Genomic DNA, 12,867 nt, shown 5'->3' with positions numbered 1-12,867 from the left:
CAACAGTATTATTTGCTTTTCTGTTGCTAGATCTCATTGCTCACAATAACATGCACAAAAGTAAATCTGCAGTGCCCTCTTGTGAGCAGTCAAATCTCATTTTTCAGAAGTAGATTTATCAATTATATTGTGAGGTTTGGAAGAATTTGTGCAACAAACTGCCTCTTCTGAAGTAAAGGCATRGCACTGTATGTATATACTTTAAATATAGATACACACACCTCCTCCACCTAACTGTTCTGAAACTGATAAAGAGGTCCATAGAAAAGAGTGAAAGACAAGTATTTGTCTTTTTACTAAGTTCAGTAGAATTTAACTTATTTCTTTATTCCTAACTTTCAAATGGGAGACACTAAAAACTGGTTTCTTCAGAGCCATAATCAAGGATCRCATTCTTCTTTTATTAAGCACTATTGAAAAGAAACCACCACAAACCCACATGCATATGCACACACACATTCTCAAGTAGCCTGCCTGTTCAGGCATTACATAACTCAACTGACGAGGACTGCAGGGAAAAGTAACTATTAGAGGAAGTTGGAAAAAAAAAAAAAAAGAGAGGAAGTTAGTGGTAGGGACAGTAAAAGCAATGAAGCAGCTAAACACTCAAACACAGTATAGCCAAAATGTACTCCTAATTCATAAAGATATGTGAGAAGCCATAAGAGGATGGTGATAAAAGTCTACACAGGTATTGCMTATCTAGTTGGATGGAACAAGTATTTAAGATCTCATTTTTGTGAATAACAGAAGTTCACTAAAGGCCAGCAGTTAAAGTCATACCAAGATCAATTTTAGTATTYCAGAGAATTACAGAATATGGATTGCAAATATCTGAAAAATTACTCAAGTTTATAGCAGCAATTAAWAACTAAACAAGTGACACAGAAACAGTACCACACAGTTGATTCTGTTACCTCAGGAGCACATGTTAGAATTAATTTTCTAAAAAGTGATGGTGTGTTATCTGSCAGGAAATGTTTTGCTAAGACTCAAATTTCTCATTTCTCTTGCATAGATCTAGTTTATTGATTGCGGTAATCCTCAATCACTGAGCAGACAACCACTAGTACATACTTAGGCTGCACATTACTGYTTCACAGTCATGTTTGCACAGRTAACAATTACAAAGGCCTTTAAGTTTCATTTCACAATATTCTTCCAGTTTGTGACCGGTAAGGAACTTTTAAAGAAGTGAAGCTGAACAAGAAACGAAAGTCAGCACATTTGCAACTCTTTAAAAGTTCATCTTACCATATTAACAAATCACTTGTAAGCAGATGTTAAATATTTGACTTCAGCCCAGAGAGTCAAGGTCCAAAGGAATTTCATTTATTTAGGCCCAGATTCAAAGATTCATTTCAACTGAATTTAGGCAAGACAGGTCCAAATTACCACATAACACCAATRAAACAAAACCTCTCTCCTGTGGCTTCCTAAAATCCCTGGCAGAYAGCCACATCTTTATCCTGTCTTCCTCTTGGACAGCATCAGTCTTGCAGATGGGCAGAAAAGCCACAGCCTGTTTGTGCTTGTGCTCTTGCAGCATTCAGGACTGCCCAAAGCACCTTGGCCAAATGACTGCTGAATCCTACAGAGGGCACCTCAAAACAGTCCTCAAAAAAAGACTTTGGGGYGCACACACATGAAACTTCTTTGGTTTAAAAGTCTTGCAATCAGTACCCTACAGAAAACACTAAGGCAGGCACAGAAGTCACAGAGAGCCACTCTGGAAATGCATTGTGTAGCCCAACATTCCTGGTCAAGAGCAGATGAACCAAGTTAAAATACATGCGCTGCAGTACTCAACTATAACATTTACAAAATTAAGTTACATTAGCAGTTATTCAGAAACTCCAAGAGGACCATGTGCACAAGTTACATGGTATTGATCAWGCTTACACAGTAACAAATTTATTTTGCACAGGTGCTGAACTGAAATATTTCTTCTGCATGTATTCAGTTAAAAGCAAAGGGAAGAAGGTTCACTTGAAAAATGCAATGCATTACTTGCACCAAAAAAAGTTGGTTTTTTTTTCATATTTGTCAGGTGAGTTTTAGTCTCAGTTAACAGTACAGAATTATAAAGAATTGAACTCATGAACTCGTTTTTGGTTTCATGATTACTTGGCTATTACCTCAGTGGAAATCTGAGGTTTACATATYGAAGCCAACACTGACAAGAGACTGAATCATGGSTTTGTAGTTTCACTACAAATTTTGTAAAGCAACAAATGATAATCCACGTTTTTCATGAGACAAAGARTTGAGTAGATGGTTTGGCATAATACATTATATAGATTTACAAAGCAAATTTCTCAATATGTTTGAGACAGCACAGGGTACAGCAGATTTCTGGAATATGTTCAGATATTAGAAAACAAGCTTCAGGAAAGCATGTTCCTGCCAGTGMTGTCTAGATATGAGTGGCAGCTTTGTCATCCAGCATGTCACCTGGCCCTACCCCATTTTTTTGCCACCTGCAAACCCCTCTAGGCACATGGTGAAGCTGTTAAACAGAACTAGTCTCAGTCTGGRTCCCTGGAGTATTTTCTCTTACCAGCACTTGTATAGAGAGTATCAAACACTATCCCATGCCCGTTCATCCAGTTTTCCATTCAACTGATAAATTACTCATTCAGAGCATGAAATCCTAACTTAGACAGATGAATACTGCAGGACATGTGATGAAAAGCTTTACAAAAGCTGAGATAAGTGACATCCACGGCTCTCCTGTCATCCAAAAAACTAATTTTACCATTAAAAAATACTTCATATCCTGTAACTAGCTCTTTCCTACTAGAATAAGAACATCTTTAACTTTACAGTCAGCTAAAAACTCAGCTCGAAAGGAAAATTAATGTTCCAGCAGCTCAAGAGCAAACCTGAGTCAATGGGAAGGACCACAGGAGGGCAGCAGGACCTTTCTGCACGCAGGAACAACGAGCTGCTTCGGCTCAGTCAGGCAGTCACTGCTCGGCCGCGCTCTGCATYGCCTGTCACACACAAGTACATTATTAAAAGTTAACATTGCAGGGATTTATACCATATGCTTCTCACAACTAATACATGGATGTCCGCTTTACATAAGACCGTATTTCCWGCTCAATTTTCTGAGGTGCTTGAATGAACTCTAACAACCGAGAGGATGTTTTATGTTTTCTTTCACTTTTAAGGAGTCCCAGTGTTACCCAGTTTTACAGCTAGCTTTGGACTGAAAGCAGACCCAAAGCTACAACGTTAAACATTTGGTAGAGCTACATGGGCAAGTTCCTCAAAGCCTACTTATGGTTTGCAACCACACTTGATTATYGTTTTTCCCTCAGGAGGATTCCCCCTCTACTACAGTTCAAGAATAATCRACTGACAAATTAACAACTCACTCTTAATTTGTACATTCAGACTCCCAGAAGAGTTTCTAAACCTCCTTTTCATTATTCTGAAGTGTTGTCCTATCCAGCATTCAGAATTAGGTAACATGTTGATTCATCCCACTCCTTACCAAACTTTTACCAGAGGTTTTGAATCTAAACGTGCACTTGGTTTTTGCATAGCACATGCCTACCATTTACATGAGTAAGAGCAGCAGAAACATCCAATAGAGAAGAGGTTACCCCAATTCTCTATCTACCTTTACCAAGAAAACTCTGTGGCTCTAACTACACAGATATATATATTCTAGTAGACAGTCTTGTCTCACAAGACCAAAACTCAGTTATCTACATATTCTACCATCAAAGAAAAAAGCAAAGAGCAACAAAAAAAATGATAGAATTCAGTTCCAGCAGGATGCTGATTATCACCTCACTGTTTTATACGTTTCTTAATGAAAAACATGATGTGGTACAAAAATAATTATTCAGTAAGGGAAGTTATAAAATGGTCTCCTTTCGTGCTTCATATTTCATGACAGATTTCAGTACTATCATTATGGTTTCACCAATTAACAATGTACTTGTGGCTGTCACTGTGGTAAGCAGACACAGATGTAGGTGTTTGAGGAAACAGCAACAAAAACAGTTTCAGAAATCAGAATTTTGATGCCTTAACTGCAGGTTTACTCAATTTACATCAGTAGTACCCAGCTGCCAGGTAAACTTTTAGGACATAGTAAAAGCAGAACATTCTAGCTTCCAACAGATTTCCATTTTACAAAGCAAATTATTTGCATACTTATCAATCAGACCTTTATTTATAGTTGTTTATCATAATATGAAGGGTTTGTATGCAGAATTCTAGCTTCTCTTTCTGATCCATATCATTGGACACAATTGTTTTCAAGCACTGTCAAARAATTAAATTTTGTCCTAATTGAAAAAAGATTTATAATATCCTGGCTTACATCTGTCCCTGCTAGGCCATGAGAGAAACCATCTGCTTCCGGGTACTTCCTTTGCATCTGCAGTGTTTCAGATGTGCAGGTGCACAGCATAGCTGCTCCCTGCAGGAGTTCAGTGCTCATTCCAGCTCACACAAACCCACAAACTGCCACACAACAGCACAACGAAACAAGCTCTATCAGAACATGTGACTTTGAATTCACAGATAAGTTATATCAGCAGACACCCTCATTTTGCAGAGTTGTTAACAGCTCCAGAARCTCCCTGGAGAAAGTGTTCTGTCCCAGTCCATGCTGCAGGTTGTAGAGGCAGGCAGTGAGCAGCCGAACATCGCMCCAAGGGCTTGTTTTGTGTGGCATTGCAGATCTTCACCTGCACTCCAGATCCCTACCAGGCTTTTTGAGCACATCAGCAATGACACAGGGAGTGCTGCTCCAACAGCTGTGATCTGTGCCCACACCTGCTCTCTGCTTTACCAAGCCACACATAGAGGCTACTGAGAGGGATCAAAGCAGTCACTGTGGCAACAGCAGAATCTCAGCAGCACATTCAGCTGCATGACAACTTCACTGCTCTCTCCAAGTACCTGAGGGTGGAGGTTATACAGGGGTAGTCAGGTGGGGGGTGATTTCCTCAGCAACAAGTGATAGGACAAGAGGAACTGGCTTCAAGTTGTGCCAGAGGTTTAGGTTGGAGATTAGGAAGTCTGTTCAMTGAGAGGGTTRTAAAGCATTGGAACAGGCTGCCCAGGGAGGTGGTGGGGGTCACCATCCCTGGAGGAATTTAAAAGGCACATGGCACTGCGGAACGTGGGCTAGGGTGAGCTTGGCAGYGTTGAGGGAATGGGTGCACTCGATGACCTTAGAGGTCTTTTCCAACYTAAATGATTCTAAGCCCTGMCTTTAGTTCCTCTGCAGCAACTTCCATGGATAACCAAAGTACAAGGAAGCATGGCAACTGATTTCCTCTGTTAAAGTTTTTCTTGCAGAATTTTATTCCATGCTCACAGAAGGATAAAGGATGTGTCCTTGTTTYGAGTACACAGGGCTTCTCCCTCTATAGGGTACAGTGAGTTACAAAACACACATGGTAAATCCTAAGGCAGAATAAATCACTGTAGTCCTGTGGAAGCCAAGAACATTAAAAAATGCATGTGCTCTAAATCTGTGGTACATGAGACATGTGAAAAAAGGTATTTATTGAAAAAAGGAGTGGAGGGACAAACTATTTCACTCTTACCAAAGCCAACATTTCCAAAGAGTCACCAATATACTGTCTGTGATCAAGACAATATAATTAGCTTGTTAAGCAGTGCTGCTGAGAAAGTAAAGATACCATAAAATGTATAACACCTGCTAAAATTATGATTGCTTGAAACAATAGGATTTCAGGGTGGTGATGTAAAATGTCAGAAGTTTTGATGGAAATTAAAATTAACAGTGTGTAAAAGCCATCCCCACAACTGATGAGACTCATGTTTAAGAAAATGAAGCCTAAACCAAAAATCACTGTTTAATTCTGTACATTTATGCAACCTATTTATTTTCTAAATTCTAAAAAAATCCATMCAAACATTAAGTGTTCCTGAGTTTCAATGTCCTTTTGAGCAGCAGAATAACCAGTCACATGATCCTATTTTCGGTCATTCATGTGATTTATGATTCTAAGCTGGTGCTCTCAACTTATGACACTGCCATTCACACCATCTACAGCTGAGAGCACTTCACAGTGTCACAATGGTGTTGATAGCTTTATTAAGGAAGTACTACCATTGGCTGGCTAATTCTAATAAAAGGGTGGAGGCCACTTTTTTCCTATCAAAGTACTTGCCTATGTCTCTGTGGGAGGTAGAGGAGATATAAATGTTTGGATTTAGAAACCACTAGGACTTAAAAAAACTGAAGTTATGCTTTTTTTTAAGTTTTTCTCAGTTGCTAGTTTTGAGAGAAAGGGAAATTAGAAAGAAAAAAAATCAATAGGGCTGGTTAAAAGAATATATTTAATACAGAAAGCTTAGCATAAATATTAACAGCAGTCTTTTAAATAGTCTGAGAGGAAGATTAAAGTTTTTGCCATGAATAAATTGAGAGAGAGGGAGAAACATAAAGGAACTGTAAAGCTAAAACATTGAAGTAGCTTGCTTAAAGGCTTGTCTTCTAAACAAATGCYAAGACCTGCCTTATGCTTGTAGCTACAGAATCTCAGTAGTTATCAGTAGAGCTATATAAAACTCTGAAATCAATTAATCTATTAATGTATATAAGCATATAAGATACACAACAAATGTGACACTTGGTATAATGACAAAAATGGTCTTAAATGACATCCTAACCATAGAAGCAACAGGTTGGAGAGAACTAGAAGTATGTCCCTAGTTTCCTGCAGCAAGGAAATGAAGCCTTAAGATGAGATTTCCAATTGCCTCTGTGCATATAGTACTCAYAAGTGCRATAYCCAACYGTACATAACTCTGACTGGATAGTTTTTTGTATTCCTGTAATCCTTAATTTAGCCCTTAGGTTAACTCACAACAGCTGAGTAATTGCCCCCCTGTTGATAAAGCTGGGAGGCAAGACCCAACAAGGTTTCTCACTTCAGCCATGCTAGAAGCTCCCTCCTCAAACTTTTTGTTCTGCTGTCAGGCTAGAGGGAAATGAGTCCTGTAACAGCTTCGTAGCTTGACRCCTCAAAAAGAAAAGCTATTTCAGATAATATTGAAGTGTTTTGGGCAGTGGTTACTTATAAATTTTGATCTTGAAATCAATACTTGGCGTTTAATGCACTTCACTTAAGTATGTCTGAAGAAGTATTACGTAAAAGGCTTGTAGTTAAYTTTGTTGGAATGTATGTGCCCTGTTAGCATGTTCAAGAAATGTATTCCAAAGTGGTTTGATACAGTGTACCTTGAGGCTACGTTCGCCCTGCCTGACATCCACCTTTGCCTTTGACAGCCGGGAATTCCCCTTGCTCTCCCTGCAAGCACTTGATTTTCAATGGAAGACCTGGCGATGCCAGCAAGGGATCAGACGAGCTGAGCTGTCGGCCCACAGGCTTTGCCTGGAGAGAGGCAGAGAGGGAKTGAGAGCCTTGGCTAACAAGSACCATCYYCAGCGYCGGTGTCAAACGCAACCCCGTGATTTCCTAGAGCGAGGGCGGCAYTCCCGCTGCTGGGCGCGCTGCTCCCGAGGCACGGCCGGGGCGCCCACGGCGGCTGCGTGAGCGCCTCGCAGAAACGCGCCGGAACGCCAAGTTTCCCTTTCCCAGGGAAAATCCCCGCTCCCCCCGCCCCCCGCCGCCGCCCGGGGCCTGCCCCGCATCCCGGCTCGGCCTCCGCCGGAGCCTCCGGAGTAACCGCGCCCGGGATTGGCTTCTCCCGGCTCAGGGGCCATATTGGATGTGCCCAGCCCGCCGCACGCACCATTTCATCGGCTCCGCGCCGCCCGCCCCCGCCCCGCCAGGGCCGCCCCTCCCGCGGGGGCTGCGGCGGGAGGGCGAAGGTGTCTCGGGAAGGAAATTCGCACGCTCCCGTCTCCCCTCTCCGCCTCCCGCCCATCTCCGCCCCGCGCACGCCCCTTCCCGCGCCCCGTCCCCGCTCCGCCCGCCTCTTCCTCCCCTCACGCCGCTCCCTCTCTCCCTCCCTCGCCGAGCCGCCGTGTCAGCGCGCGGCGGCGGCCCCCGCGCGGGCGGCCAATCAGCGCGGGGGTGACAAATATGCAAATGCGCCCCCCAGCCCGTCCCCGCGGGTTCGCTGGGGCCGGTGGGGTCGCGGCGCGGAGCGAGTGAAACTTGGCCCCCCTCCTCCCCCCCCGCGCGGGGCCCCTCCCGCGCAGCGCCCGCGGGGAGGAGCGGGGAGAGGCGCGGGGACAGCGCCGAGCACCGCCCGCGCCGCCCGCACCGCCCGCCGGCCTGCGACACCGCACGGTGAGTGAGTGCCGCCCTCGCCCGCCGGCTCCCGGGGGGGGACACGGGGGGAATCCCCGCGGGGGGAGGGGAAGCCGCCGCGCCCGCCCGCGGCCGCCCCGGCGCGGAGCTGTCACAGGCGCGGGGCATCGCCGCCTCCTGCCGGGCAGCGGCGGCGGCTCCGTAATGGCGAACCGGGCGGTGAGTACGTGCGGAGGGACGGGCAGGCCGCGCTCCAGGTGCCGGAGACACCGGGCGGCCCCGCCGGCCCTGCCCGCCCCTGCTGCCGCCGGGGTCGGCGCGGCGCGGCCTGCTCGGCACCCGGGCTCTCCCCGCCGCCGCCCCCGCCCGCTTCCGCCCCTCGCCGACACCGCGGGGCTCCGCGCCGGCCCCTCGCACCTCGCCGGCGGAGGTGGGAGGAGGAAGGGGGGCGGCGGCGAGGCGAGGCTTTTCCCGGGGGCGGCGCGGGTGGAGCGGGCAGGATGGAGGCGGCGGGGGCRCCCAGGGATGCGGTCCCCGCCACCCGCGGCGCCCAGGGGTGGCCGGGTAGGGTCCAAGTTTGAGGGGAGGAATTGGGCCTTCCCGGGCTAGTGGGGTGGGGGAGASCCTGAACGTCTTGCCCTCTTCCAGGTAAGAAGATGGCACGGGTAAGGGAAGAGGGCTGGTCTCGTTAGGGAAGTCAGGGAAAAGGCTGCATGTCYCTCTCCCCCGCCGAGGAGGTGGCAATGGGAGAAAAGGGTTGGGTGGAGGAAGGTGGGGAAGGCAAGAATGTCCCCGCCACCTTGCCTCTTCTAGGAAGGGAGTGCAAGGCAAGGAAGGGATGCAGACCCTCCCAGGCAGAATAGTGGGCATGGCAGACCTGGCTTCTCAGCACACTAGATAATAGAGGTGGGCAGACAGGGGAATTAAAATAATTTCCCAGGGCAAGTGAAGCAGTAAGAWAGAGAGGAGGTGAGTTTGGCAGCCCACTGGCTGAAAGGAAACGTGGGAGCAGAGGAAAGGAAGATGGCAGGGGAGGGTTGACACTAGGTAAGGTGTGTCTGGGAGAGATGGAGATGGGCATGCAGTCTGCCGTCCTTCTCGGCTGCAAGATTTCTGGAGTGAGGAGAGCTGGTGATGCATGGCCACAGGTTCCCACTGCATGGGTGGAGGCTTAAAAGGGGATTTAGCTGTCAAAGTGCTGGGTTGGAATTTATGTACTGACGTTTTCCAGGCAGGGGCTGCAAGCTGACCTCCTCCGGGGATGACAAGGAGAGGATTTCGAGGCCAGCTCAGTACTGCTGGTAGATGGCACTGGGTGGATTGGTAGCATGCATTTTTATTCTAGTGAAGTAGCGAAATTATCACATATCCCATTGAGGCTTAACACAGTGAAAGGTTAAAACCTCTTCATTCCTTCTTTACACACAAATATCTGCAAACAGGGATAAAAAACAGGTGGACAGGATTCTGAATTCTCTCATTTTGGCTGGGTAGCTGTGATAACAAGGTTGATGCATACACTTTCAGTTTGTAAGAAATGCTTTGCTCTCCTCACTGTTGTATCATAAGTGCCTTGAACCCGTAGCAGCTGAAAACTTCCTTGAGTTCATGAAAGCTGTTTAACTTCATCAGTATGAGAAAACAGCTCTGTCTCCCACCATTGTGTAGAAGAGAACTGAACCTTTCAGTGCTACAATTCGTGCTTGTAGGGGACATAGTAACAGTTTGTGTGACAGGACAGGGTTTCTAGTTCTCTTGTGTATTTTTTGAGACTTTAAGAAGTAGCCTTAAGAAGTAACCCTTCTCTCTCAGGAGAACTAGGCCCACACTCCWGAGAGCTCACTGCAACTGTTTTTCATCAGCTGCATCATTCGACACCATCAAGTTGCCAGTTGGCAGGTGTGAGGTAAAAATAAGTATTTCATCTTGTTTTACATGTAATTATTTGCATGCACTTATAAATATGTTTATAATTAAAGGCAGAATATTAATATTCAGTCATTTTWGAGCAAAATCTGAATTTTAATTTGTTGTTGCACAGAACAACTTTTTGTTTGTTTCACAAGGTAAATATTTAAAATCAATAATTATTCCTGTCTTAGACTTTGTGAACTACTAAAGAAAGAATAGCAATTAGTGGCTTTTGGGTTTACTAGTTTCTACAGTCTCAACACCTTATACCTKTAACTAATAATGGCTTTTTTATTCTTCCTGCATCTGTCAGATGAGGCTTCCCAAGTGCCATGAACTTCAATGCCCAGATGGTGTAAACCAAAGAGCAGAAATTAACATACATGTTCTTGAATGCTAATCAATTCAGGGATCAGTGTGTCAGGCCCTTTGTATAACTCRTGGGCACATGGAGAAGTTGATGGGAAGTAAGGTAGGATGTGAACTTCAGATAACAACTCTATRGTTAATGGCCATTGTGAACTCTCTAACCTTGAAGTAAATGTGAAGTAGCTTTTTTTCTTTCCCCGTTAGTGAGTAAGCTGCATCAATTTGCTTTGCATTTATAAGATGATGAGGCCAGGCACCCAAGCACTTGCAGTGCATCTGTGCCAGTTTACTTTGTGCTAACTTACTTGTTTGTATTTAACCAAATAGTTCTATTTGTGCTGCTTTTCATGATGAAGCTATAGTAATTCATGCCACTTAGAGTAAGGCTATAATTTTTACTGTAAAAAGGAAAGGAATTTGAAGTCTTACCTCASAATTCTTGAGGAACTGTATCTCAGCACCTTCTTTTTTCACATGAGCTACTTGTGCTAAATGCTCCTGAAGATTAGTCCAAGAATTCAGTCATGGAAAAATGTTGATGAAAGCAGAGTATGGTTTTTAAAAAGTATTCTTAGTTGTGTTACCTAAAAGATATATGGTATGAACCACTACTGAGAGACTGTAGAGATCCTAAACCAGGCAATTTTCATTTGTTTCCTTTTATAAGTGAGATAAGTTAATGATGAAGGCAGAATAAACCCAAAAGATTGACGTGCTGCTTTAAAATGTAGTAAGTAGAATCAACTAAGTAGATGCACATTTGTTCTCACTTGGTTTATAGGGTTGGCTTTAAKGGAGATTTGTTTAATGTATCTTACAATAAAAAATATTCCCTATATTTATGGCATATGTATCCTTCAGACACTTGAAAAGTACAGGTAAGCTGGACAATTATATATTTTATGTCCTCCTTTCCTTACAGTACATTTTTTTCATTTATATCAGTCTTGTAGTAAGAAAWGTCCAAATACTGCATCATCATATTTCCATTTCCTTGATACTTTTCATGCAATTTAGGATGGCKTCAAATGGCATATCCTGTTCATCACTGGATTGCAGTATTCTCCTTCTTTCCACCATTATGTGTGAACTGAATTCGCAGTAATGCTTGGTATTTGTGTTTATAAATCATCCATTTGAAACACTTCTGTGTTTTAAATGGTACTCCTAAGTAYCCAGATTCTTTCTTAACCCATATCATTTTGTCAATATGTTATATTCTTCCACTGACTTATACAGAGTTGTCCTTTTAACAAGTTATCTTGGTTCTGTCAAACCATGGAGCTGTGAACTTAATGAATTCTTTGAAATCTCACACTTACTTGGGCTCCCATAGTGTTCTCATTCTAYTTCCCAGTGCTCTTCCTGCAGTCAGAAGTGGTGCCTCAGGAAAGCAGGGTATCTGTGTACACAGGATGGGYGATGGAGAAACAGCTGTTTATTTAGTCAAACCTTCAAGAATTGATAGTTATCATTATTATGTTGTTGAGCTATTGTCTTTCCCCTTTTTATGCTAAGAAGTGTTTATTAGTGGCTGATAAAACAGCAACTGAAAAGTGTTTGCAGTTCTTGCTTTGGCTGAAATAGTAGCATGATTCTCATATTTAATCTGTGTGACCAGTTCATAAATGTGAGAGTAAGCTGGACAAAAGTCAAACAGGCTGAACACATGACTTTCTTACTTACAGTAGCGCAGGGAGGAGGGATCATTTTTTAAGCAGTATTTTTTTCTAGAAGTGTTACAAGAAAAAAGTATAATGGTGTTTATAATGACCRTGTTTAGGAGTAACTGCAGTGTTGAAAACTTGCAGACCAATTCTAGATCAAATGTTTTTAACAGTGTGGTTAATGAAGATTTATCTTGATTTCAGAAACAGTAGGACCTTAGGAATACTTTCAGAATGTTTATATATAATAGAATTGAGACATATACTCAGCCACCTCCAATAGTGAGCTTTAGTGAACAAGTAAAACACTACTTTTGGAAGCACCTTGGATCCAAGTTCCACTGTCAGTGCTGCCTTTACATTACATTCACTTACTAAGCTGCAAAAAATAAGTTAYAAGATAGAAAGCTTTCTTTTTAAGTCAGAATTCAGCAGAAATACTGAATTGGTATGATATGGCATCTGTCAGTGAGCAGATGTGTTGAGATCTTCACCTTCATTCATGCAGATTACCAGAACTGCCAAATACTAATGTCTTAAGGCTGACAGTGTACATGTGTCTTTCTCTTTGTAAGGGATATATTTTTGTTTTAATCTTAACAGTTAGAATTTGCAGGAAGATGGAAAAATGTTCCCATCCTTYTTCTGGAGACAAATAGTAATTTTGACTTTGTTCTTTATCTGAGTCATATTAGAAA

At 43.5% G+C, this 12,867-nt stretch overlaps 1 protein-coding gene across 6 annotated transcripts in view; it reads left to right on the top strand.

Annotated features, from left to right (window-relative positions):
• Positions 1-7,963: 7,963 nt before the first annotated feature.
• CHD9 (chromodomain helicase DNA binding protein 9) overlaps positions 7,964-12,867 on the top strand; it is a 79,717-nt gene continuing 74,813 nt past the window's right edge. For 4 of the 6 annotated variants that reach the window (XM_057364637.1, XM_057364639.1, XM_057364638.1 and 1 more), the window contains exons 1-2: positions 7,965-8,261; positions 10,035-10,128. The gene's annotated coding sequence lies outside the window, so the exon portion shown is untranslated. Of the gene's footprint in view, positions 8,262-10,034; positions 10,129-12,867 lie in introns of all 6 variants that reach the window. The other 2 variants (XM_057364640.1, XM_057364636.1) reach the window with 2 other exon arrangements.

Source organism: Malurus melanocephalus, unplaced genomic scaffold, assembly GCF_030028575.1.
Source record: "Malurus melanocephalus ecotype Western Australia unplaced genomic scaffold, MMel_1.1 scaffold_40, whole genome shotgun sequence".
NCBI classification, from domain to species: Eukaryota; Metazoa; Chordata; class Aves; order Passeriformes; family Maluridae; genus Malurus; species Malurus melanocephalus.
The sequence above is the reverse complement of the archived record's forward strand: the minus strand, read 5'-3'. Positions and strand labels throughout refer to the sequence as shown.